General features: G+C 29.9%; 1 long non-coding RNA gene across 2 annotated transcripts; it reads left to right on the plus strand.

Moving 5' to 3' along the window:
* Positions 1 to 4,934: 4,934 nt before the first annotated feature.
* On the plus strand, positions 4,935 to 8,562 carry LOC145017321 (uncharacterized). Of its 2 annotated transcripts, none has more exons than XR_013666473.1 (4): positions 4,935 to 5,130; positions 5,199 to 5,381; positions 7,892 to 8,102; positions 8,177 to 8,562. It is a non-coding gene; the product is annotated as an uncharacterized LOC145017321 (long non-coding RNA). The 2 variants fall into 2 exon arrangements; XR_013666472.1 differs by having other exon boundaries at positions 5,210 to 5,381.
* The last annotated feature ends 988 nt before the right edge of the window (positions 8,563 to 9,550 follow it).

Raw genomic sequence — 9,550 nt, forward strand, 5'->3', positions numbered from 1 at the left:
GACCAAACGATTACAGACTGTAACAAGAAGCATGTTTGTTTTTTTAACATCTGCATGCTGTTGCATATATTAAAAATTTAAAATAAACTGATTTTATAAACCGAAATAGTTAATACCGAAAAATTAATAATGTATGATATTTCAGTAAGAATTTATGATATTTCAATAAAAAATAATAATATTTCAACAAAAAAAAAAATAGATATTTTAGCAAAAAAAATAATCATATTTTATTAATAAATTATCATTATTCAATATTAAAAAAAAAGAATTTAACAAGAATAAACAAAAAAAAATGTAAAATAAGATTTCAGCAACATATAATCAAGTGCTGCGCAAAACAGAACACACGTAGATTTTTTTTTTTTATTTTTTTTATTACTTTGAAGACTTCTAAAAAACAAAAAACTGCAAGATTAAAAGTGCTACACGTATGCTGCGCGACACAGAAATAAAAAGTATGAAGACTTTTTTTTTTTTTTTTTAAAATAAAAAACTAACAATACAGAAGTAAACATTTTCCTGAAAAAACGTTACCTAGATTTTTTAACCAAAAAACATTTGTATATGCTAATGTAAACTTGACATCAGTATTATCTTGCAAAAATAATTGATTTGCCCAAACGCCCATCATCGGTGACTTTTAGATGACGCGACAACATAATAACCATCGAAACTGTTAATGTGACCAATTTGTCTAACTTGATTTTTTCTTAAGCGAATTAACTCCAGACTAATTTTAAAAAAAAATAATTTTTTAGTTGAAACGGTATGGTCATCTGTTTTCGGTTTAACAAGTCTAAAAGATTGCTTATATTGTTTTATAAAAACCCATAAAGAATAAGATTTCATATTCCTTTGAAATATAAGTTGTTAGAAAGTAAACTTCTAATAACAAAAAATTTAAAAAACATGTGAAAATTGAAGTAGATCAAGAATCATAGTCTGATGACAAAACAATTAGGAAACATATGAAACTTGAAGTAGATCAAGAATCATGGTCCGAAGTAGCAACAATTGACATTAGTTTTAACAAGAAATTGTTAAACATGAATAATAGTTATTTATAAACAAAAATTATTCGCATATATGGTAGAAATCATTTACAACATGAGAAATATAAAATCATTTATTGATGAGTAATTTTTGATGTTTCTGGCAAATTTATCAACTACTAAAGTTTTATATGAGATCTTGAATATGATAAATAATTTTGAATCGTGAACATTGAGATGTAATCAATTTTTAATAATCAAAGTATGAGCGTAATTAATATTCCTCTTTATAGCAAGACTAGGAGTAAATAATCCTTTTAGAATGGATTGATAGTTAGTTTTGTTTACTTCTTTTTATAGTTTATTTTAGCATATTTCATTCATAATTTAGATAATTTCCATGCATATTTTCCTTTTTGTTATTTTATGACTATTTCGGGTACTTTCGAATCTTGTGAGCATAATTGCAGGTTTTCGGGTCTAGCGGAGCGGGAGTGTTCGGGACGTATGGGAGGCGATGAGATTTGGTAGACAAAAATGATGTTGGGCTTGATGGGTAGTGGAGATGATGCATGGAGTGATCTTGATGATTATTTGAAGACTTGGAGAGAAATAAACTTTAAATTTTCAAGATGCGGGGGAATATTCAAGCGTACGTAGATTATTAATCGGGCGAGTTCACGAGCTTTGGAGGATTTGGAGAGGTCAAATTGGGCTTAAAATGAAGAAAAACTTGAAGAAAATGGGCTAGGAGGTGATTGGATTCGATATGGGCTAGTGAGATATGCTTCGGAGGCCCAAAATCTCAAAGAAGCCCATGTCAGGCACCACCCGCGCAACCCACCCGCGCAGCAGCACGCGGGTCGCGCAAGGCTCTGCAGGGGTAATTTCGGAAATCCATTTGGAAGGCTATTTGAGGAAGGTTGGTGCCCATCTTTTGGGGACTCTTAGACATCCGATTTTTGGAGATTCTCTCTGGAGTTTTGAAGACTTTTGAAGGCCAAGAACCCTTGAAGAACATCATATTTTTACCTCTTGATTCTTGCTTAATGTTTGGTACAATTTTCTCTAACTTTGTTTCTTTGGGTTTAGCCATGCTTGGCTAAGCTAATCTTGGTTGACTTTTGGTTAATCCTTTGAACTTTTGTTGAATGTTGAAGAATCCATGAACATGTTCTTGAATCTTTATGGGAATGTTTTGTGTTTTAACATCTTATCATTACTTGTATGTTTTAGTTCATGAGTTTAAATGTGTTTGTGGTGATTAGTTGGCTAATTTCTTGATTAAGTAAAGGATCTTCAAATTAGCAAGCAACAAAGGATTTTTGTGTTGTTTTTGCTTCACACAATCATAAAAACATTTCCTCCAACATGGTGGTGAAAGCATTTGACCCCTCTTGGATTTGGTGACTTTTTGGTTCTTAATGCTAGTTGACTTTCACTAATTACATGCTATTTGGAATTAGTGACTTTGACTAAGGAAATTGTTATGAGCTTCTCTAGCCATTTCAACAATTAAGAAAAGTCTAGGTAATCTCAAGCTCCTTGGATTACTATAGCCAAATTAAGGATTTAAATCAAAGTATTGCACCATTGGATTCTAATGATATGTTCATCAAAAGTCAAAGTGAGGAAACTTTAAGTCAACCTTCTCTTCCTTATTGATTTTACATCAAACTCTTATTTTTGTTGCATTTGTCTATTTAAATCATAGTTAATTCTAGTTTGTTTCAAGTGTTTCAAAACACCAAAACCCCCCCATTTTATATTTATTGTCATTTTACAAGTATTTTTATAAAGAGATTTTTTTTCATAGAGTTATAAATTGAACCAATCACCGTGGATTCGATTCCTTTACCACTATACACTATTTTAGTGTGTAATATTTAGGGTTATTATTTGTGTTGGTCTCGACAACCACCATGGATACAAACATAAATATCTATAAACATTAATCAACACTTATTGTAAAAGGTTCTTTGATTCTAATGTTATTGAATATGATAAAACATTTTCTTAAGTATCTATGATTCAATCAACAATGATATTGTTTACCATAAGTATATATTATGATGGTGAGATATAACTTATAGGTCTTAAGAAAAAATGTTTTTCTTAATAGATATTTTAGGATACCTATATAACTTAGCCTAGATATTTGAAGATATCTATATAACTTAGCATGAAGGATTTCTTAATCCAAGTTATCCTAAATAAAATGTGCAAGAACTAAGATCCATTTGTGGATATAAAACAAGTATCTCAAGGTTGGAATCATTATTTTAAATGAAAACACAAGGTACTAAAGGTACTAGCATAAAATGAAGAGAACATCTAATGTGATATAGAGTCTCTTACTTGATTAACTACACACCATCATTTAGGAGTTTTCTATGGAATTCAAAATTTGAAATGACACTCCTTCATTATTAATCTTCTTCAACTGTCCAAAAATGTCTAACATCTACATATTTCTACTTAAATATTTGGTATTAAAGGTACTAGCATAAATTTTGGTCACAAATTGTGCTTAATTTGTTGCATAAACATTATACACAAATTTGTACAAATATATCAGATGTTTTTATAAAGTTTAATAAGTTTTTAGTTCCAAATTTGTTTTTATGGTTTGCTTATTTTTACATATAGTGTTTATTATATTAAATTCTATGTAAGTTGTAAATATGTTAATAGCTAATAACAAATGATTTGGTTCATTTCATCAAAACAAAATAACCTTTTTATTACTAAATTAAATGATTCATTAGATTTCTTTCGTAATTAAGTTGTAACATCTTTGTAAATTGAAAAAACTAATTTGAAAAATAAATTATATCATTTTGAGATCAATATTGTTGGCTGGCAATTTTCATTCGTTATTTATAATAAATGTTTGAATAACGTGCATTGATATACATGATATTATATTATACTTTTAAACTAATATAAAACCTATAAAATACATATACATGTACATGTAAAATGAATATTCATTCCTTAAAAAGTAAATATCATACTTATTATACTATTTTTTAATTAAGCTATTGTAAAATAAATTTTGTAACTATTTCTATAACAAATTTTCTGAATATATACATCCTAATAATATCCAATTCAAATCAAGAATATCACCCCTCCAATTACGATAAATACTTAGGTTTACTACTATTTGGTTATTAATTTATAATTTTGAAAAGAATTTGGGATGTGAAAAAAAAAAACTACTTTGCTAAATAAAAGAATCATGTAGCAAAAAAGATTCTAAGAGTTAAAAGGGAACTATTTGCAAAAAAAAAAAACCTATTAATTATCATCTTATTAAACATTAAAGTGCACAAATAAAAATTTTAGGAAGGATTTAGTTGACCTTTAAATTTTGTATCCCGCTGCATTGTGTGGGCACACAACTAATATATATATATATATATATATATATATATATATATATATATATATATATATATATATATATATATGGAAGAGTTATATAGAAAATGAATGATTAGGGCGACACATATTTGAACCAATGAAAACATAACAACACATCACTTCGACAATAACTTCCACAATACATTACTTGTGAAGAAAAAAATGGACACGTGTCATTTGATTATTGGTTCTGGTAGATGTTGCCATAGTTATTTGTTTTCCATAGAACTCATTCCTACACCTATATATATATATATATATATATATATATATATATATATATATATATATATATATATATATATATATATATATATATATATAACCTTTTAAGCTTGAGGTTAGTTCGTGTGCCTCACGCATAGACTTTTTTTGGCACGTCTAAATTTCTTTTTATTCTTCTTGTGCGCGTGGGTTTGAAGATTTTCAGTAGAAGAACATCCGCTCTTCATCTTAGGGAAGACACGTTTCGTCTTCTTGTTGACAAAATGGACACCTGTGCTCCACTAAGTAACCCACCTACTCCGGTTTCCATACCACCGCTTCATTACTCTCTTTTTCGTCTCCCTTGTATACGCTCTCCCATTTCATCATTTCCTCCCATGTTCCTCTTTCTCTCTAAAACACACATCCACTTTCTCTCTCTAAATTCTCCAAAGAATACCTCTCAAACAAGTGGAAGTGTTGTTTCTTAATGCAGTTTCAGGTAAGTTTCGTCTCTTTTGAACTGCTCCTCACATTCTCTCCAAATTGAAACCCTAAATATTGTTGTAGTGGGTTGGCAGTGGCAGAGATGGAGATGTCAAAGTGTTGGTCCATTTATCGTTGACCACCACTCCCACATCCACATCCTTTGAAGAAGAAGGGGAAACACTTGTCTTTACACTACCAACAAGATTGCTCCTCTTTCCACCTTGATAAAATATCACAGGAATTGGATATATCATTAATGTTGTGGTAAGTAATCATATTTAATCATTTTATGTGATTATTAAAACTTTACCAATTAATTTCGTTTTATGGGGGTTTTGATCTCTAGCTGAATCACGCAATTCTACAAAATAGAATATGGAGAACCCAAAACCAAAAGCTTGGTAAAGGATTAACTTAGATAGATTGAACACAGTTTATGCTTAGCTATTTTTATCCATTCTCGTTGATAAAATTATGAAGCGTGTTGTATCACAGCTCATGGTGAGTACAAGCTTTGACCTCAAGCCTTTTGCAAAACCCTTGATGTCCCATTCACTATCTTTTAGTGTTTCACTTAATTTGAATTTTTTTTTCCGTATGCATATATAAAGTCGATTCTTCTGTTGTTTTTGGTTCATATTATTTATGCTGGGTACCTAATATTTATTCCATTTAATCATGTCAAGACTATTTGACTTTGTTCTTTTCATGAGATAACAAATTAGTCTTGTTATATCTGAGTACATAACATACAATATGTTTCTTTTAACTTTTATCATGATTGTTTTTGCTGGAGTGGCTTGTAAGCTGGAATTATGTTATTGACAAAAGTCTTGTTGTTTCTCTTTATTACCCGATGACCAATATCATTGTGATAGATCTTTTTTTAACAAACGAAGATAATGACTCCAACTTGGAGGTATGTGGAAGTCGCCCTTCAAGAAAAAGCTCTTCAAGGTTTCTATATTCCTGTCGTTTGCTTTTCCTTTGTTTTCCTTTTTTCCACTGTTCTATTTCCCCTTTATTTTCCTTTTTACCACTGTTATTATATTACTTTTCAACGAGAGAGAGTTATTTGCTCTTAACAATTACTAGCTTTGATTTTATTTTTATTGATTTGGTTCTTTCTTGGATTTTGGAGGAAATGAGAAATGATGTTTGGGTGTTTCATGTTCTCGGGTTCATATATCTATGGTTATGATTGGATATTGAATAATTTAAATCAAACTATATGAGTTTCATGTGCTAAGTTTTAGTATTAGTACTAAATTTTAATTGAATTTGATTTGAATATGAGAGAGTCATACTTTTTCATGAGCAACAATAAACTCTTTGGAGGTCGAAAATTCAAAAGGGTAACCTGTACTTTTTATATGTTATTTTTATTTTTCAACATTGAGATTTTTATTGAGAAATGAGGCTTAAGAACTGTGATTTATACTTTTTAGTGATTGAGGGTGTGTAAAGTCTACCTGATATTTAGGACACAGTAATATACCTTTTCTCTTGAGCTCAATCAGCTTCGTATAGTTTCTCTTTGCACATTCATATGTTTCATGCAATCTTATTTTTATATTGCATGCTCGTTAAAGCTTATGCACTTGTAATGAGGGACAAGTATGTTCCTTCTCCATTCCCATCTATAAAATTGCTATTTTATAAATTTTCACATTTATTTTGCATATCGATTTTCAATCCAACTTAAAAAACTATTTTCTTGAATTTTAATAATAATCAAGGCTTCATATATATTTGCAAAACTTATGATATTAAAACAATGATCTGATGTAAGAGTGGATTTATCTTTTATTATAATTCCTCTTTGTTTTTGTTTTTTCTTGTTATTTTAGTTATCAATAAACTCAAGTTGTACCTTTTCATTTCCTTTCGTTATGTTCATGTCTTTTATAATAATTTTAAACATCGGAATATATGTACTTCTCCATGGGAGAAGTTGAGAGTTGTTCTCTTGACTACCTATTTTTTGTGAACTCCTAGAAAGCTATAATGGAAATGAATCATAGACGAGGCCATGAGAAGTCTGATTTCGTTTTTTTTTTTTTTTTTTTTTTTTTTTTTTTTTGAAAGTTTCAGTTTAAATTTAAATTCATGAAATGCAACACTGGACGTTTCCTTTTACTATGTTTGCTTCTTTTGGACATGAAAGATCCAAAAACTTTTGATGTCTCTTTCCCATCAACCCAACTTTCTGTCTCATTTTGAAATTTCTTATGTATTTCGCTTCATTTTCTTACTTAAAGAAGTTTTTATGTTGAAACGGCGGAGTCATGATTTGGATATTAGATGGTTGTTATATTTTTATTGATGTGTTCTCACATGTACTTCCTTTTGTCAGCTAACAACAGAAATTATTGCAAATATCATCCAACAATGACAGTGTTAAAAGTCATTTACTTTCACTTAGTTGTTTAAGTGCAGGAAATAGTTGTGGGCGATGTTTATGTGTTGGGCCAATATATTTTGCAACATCAGGTCATTTCAAGTCCTTTTGCCTCTCATACTATAAATAAGGACATAATGGCTAATTGGCATTGGTTTACACATTGTTTTGGTGATGTTATTTTGGTTTACAAGGTTTATATCTTTCATTTGTCTTTTGTCCAAAAGCTAAGTATAACTAGACATTTTTAAAATACATTACATATATTTTGTGTTAGAGCTCAACAAAGGGGAAGGAAGTTGGTAATAGTATCCCATTTTCGGGATGAATATTGAATTCCCTTGAAAATTATAATATTGTATTTGCACTTCAGGTAGCCATTGTACATGTTGGAACTGGAAATGACTTGGCCAAAGTTTTCAAATGTGATGATGGTTTGGGGTTAGAGGAGAAAAAAATAGGCTTGTGCATAATGGTTTGAGACATAGAGCATGTTGCAGTAGTCGTTTTTGATAGATTGAAGATTTCTACTACCGATCATATGGGACAATCACTTAAGCCAAAACATGTGAATGATGATCTTCGTATGCTTTTTTCAAACTATGATATACATTTTTTTCCCGTACAGTAACTAATGTTAATTATTATACATTTGTAGGGTTTGATGTTATTCAAAGCTGTTCATTGCAAATGCAAGAAACAGGATGTTTTGGTACATAAAAAGCAAAGTGGATGAGATAGTTTCTGGTACAATGTAAATTTATAAAGTTGTGTTTATTTTGGTAATAAATTTGGTCGAATAAGTTAAGAAAGTCGTATAGTCTTTCTATGTAGCTCAGTTGGTAAGACATGTGTGAGACTTGCATTGATAAGAAATAGGTTGTGAGTTCTATCCATGACACCTCCAAGCAGCCGAGTGAGTCAAAATATGCCTCCTCATCGAGTACCCTTGGAGGCTGGGTTCGATGGGGCTTATTAGGATTGCGATCATCAACCATTTTTGCATTGATCTAAAGGGTAATTATCGTTTGTCAGTGTGACTTATTTACATCAAGTTTTCTTTTGGTTCGTTTGCTTGCTTTGCTAAACCATAGCAAGTGTAAGTGCATATGTGTGCATCTCCATTCATATTTATTGAAGAATTAGCCTAAAAACATATGAAACATAAATGCCCAACGCCAATAACAACCCTCTTGAGAAAGTTGTAGAATTTCATACAAAAATTATTGACGTTTACAAAAAATCTCTGTGGGTCGTGCTCTTATACATCCCTAGTATATATATGTGACAAGTGCAACAATTTCAATACCTTCTAGAATAATTGGGCCCCACTCAAATAACAAATACACAAATTATATTTCGTAACCCTAAGCCTCCATTTGAGAACATTTAAGTAAAGGGAGCTAAATGGAGTGTACACAACAATTCTTTTTCTATACACATCAATTGATATTTAAAATATTGTACAACTCCATAATACATAAATTGTTGTGTATGGTAAAAAAATTGTCGTGTACGAATCAATTCAAGAGCAAAACAACAAACGAAGGTTGGCCAACCCATAATTAGAAAACTAGTAGACAGGTACCTAATTGGGAACAAAGATTTAGTACGCAGACTTGTCATTTTAATCCATAAATACATACCGTCTTCTAAGAAACTCACGTGGTGTGTAATCATAACTCGAAAGAAACTCAATTGTTCTCGAACAGTAGGAAATTTTAAATAAGAAACGACAGAGTCAAGTTTTTATGATAAGGGCTTAAATCATTTAAGATATTAAAATATATTTTTATACCCGAATATTATAATAGAATCCTTAAAATTGGAAGAGAATTTTATAAAGAAAAAATTATCTAAAGAAAAAGTACATTGACCCTTGCAATAATCAATACTAGGTGCGAGACCCATGTATATGGGTTTAATTTAAAAAAAAACAAATACAAAATTTTAACAATTTGAAAAGTTTGAATTTATAAGAAAAATGAGAAAAATTTGAATTATTAAAATTAAGAAGACTTTAATGTATTGA

The sequence above is a fragment of the Lactuca saligna genome, chromosome 9 (assembly GCF_052625555.1).
Source record: "Lactuca saligna cultivar CGN05327 chromosome 9, ASM5262555v1, whole genome shotgun sequence".
NCBI classification, from domain to species: Eukaryota; Viridiplantae; Streptophyta; class Magnoliopsida; order Asterales; family Asteraceae; genus Lactuca; species Lactuca saligna.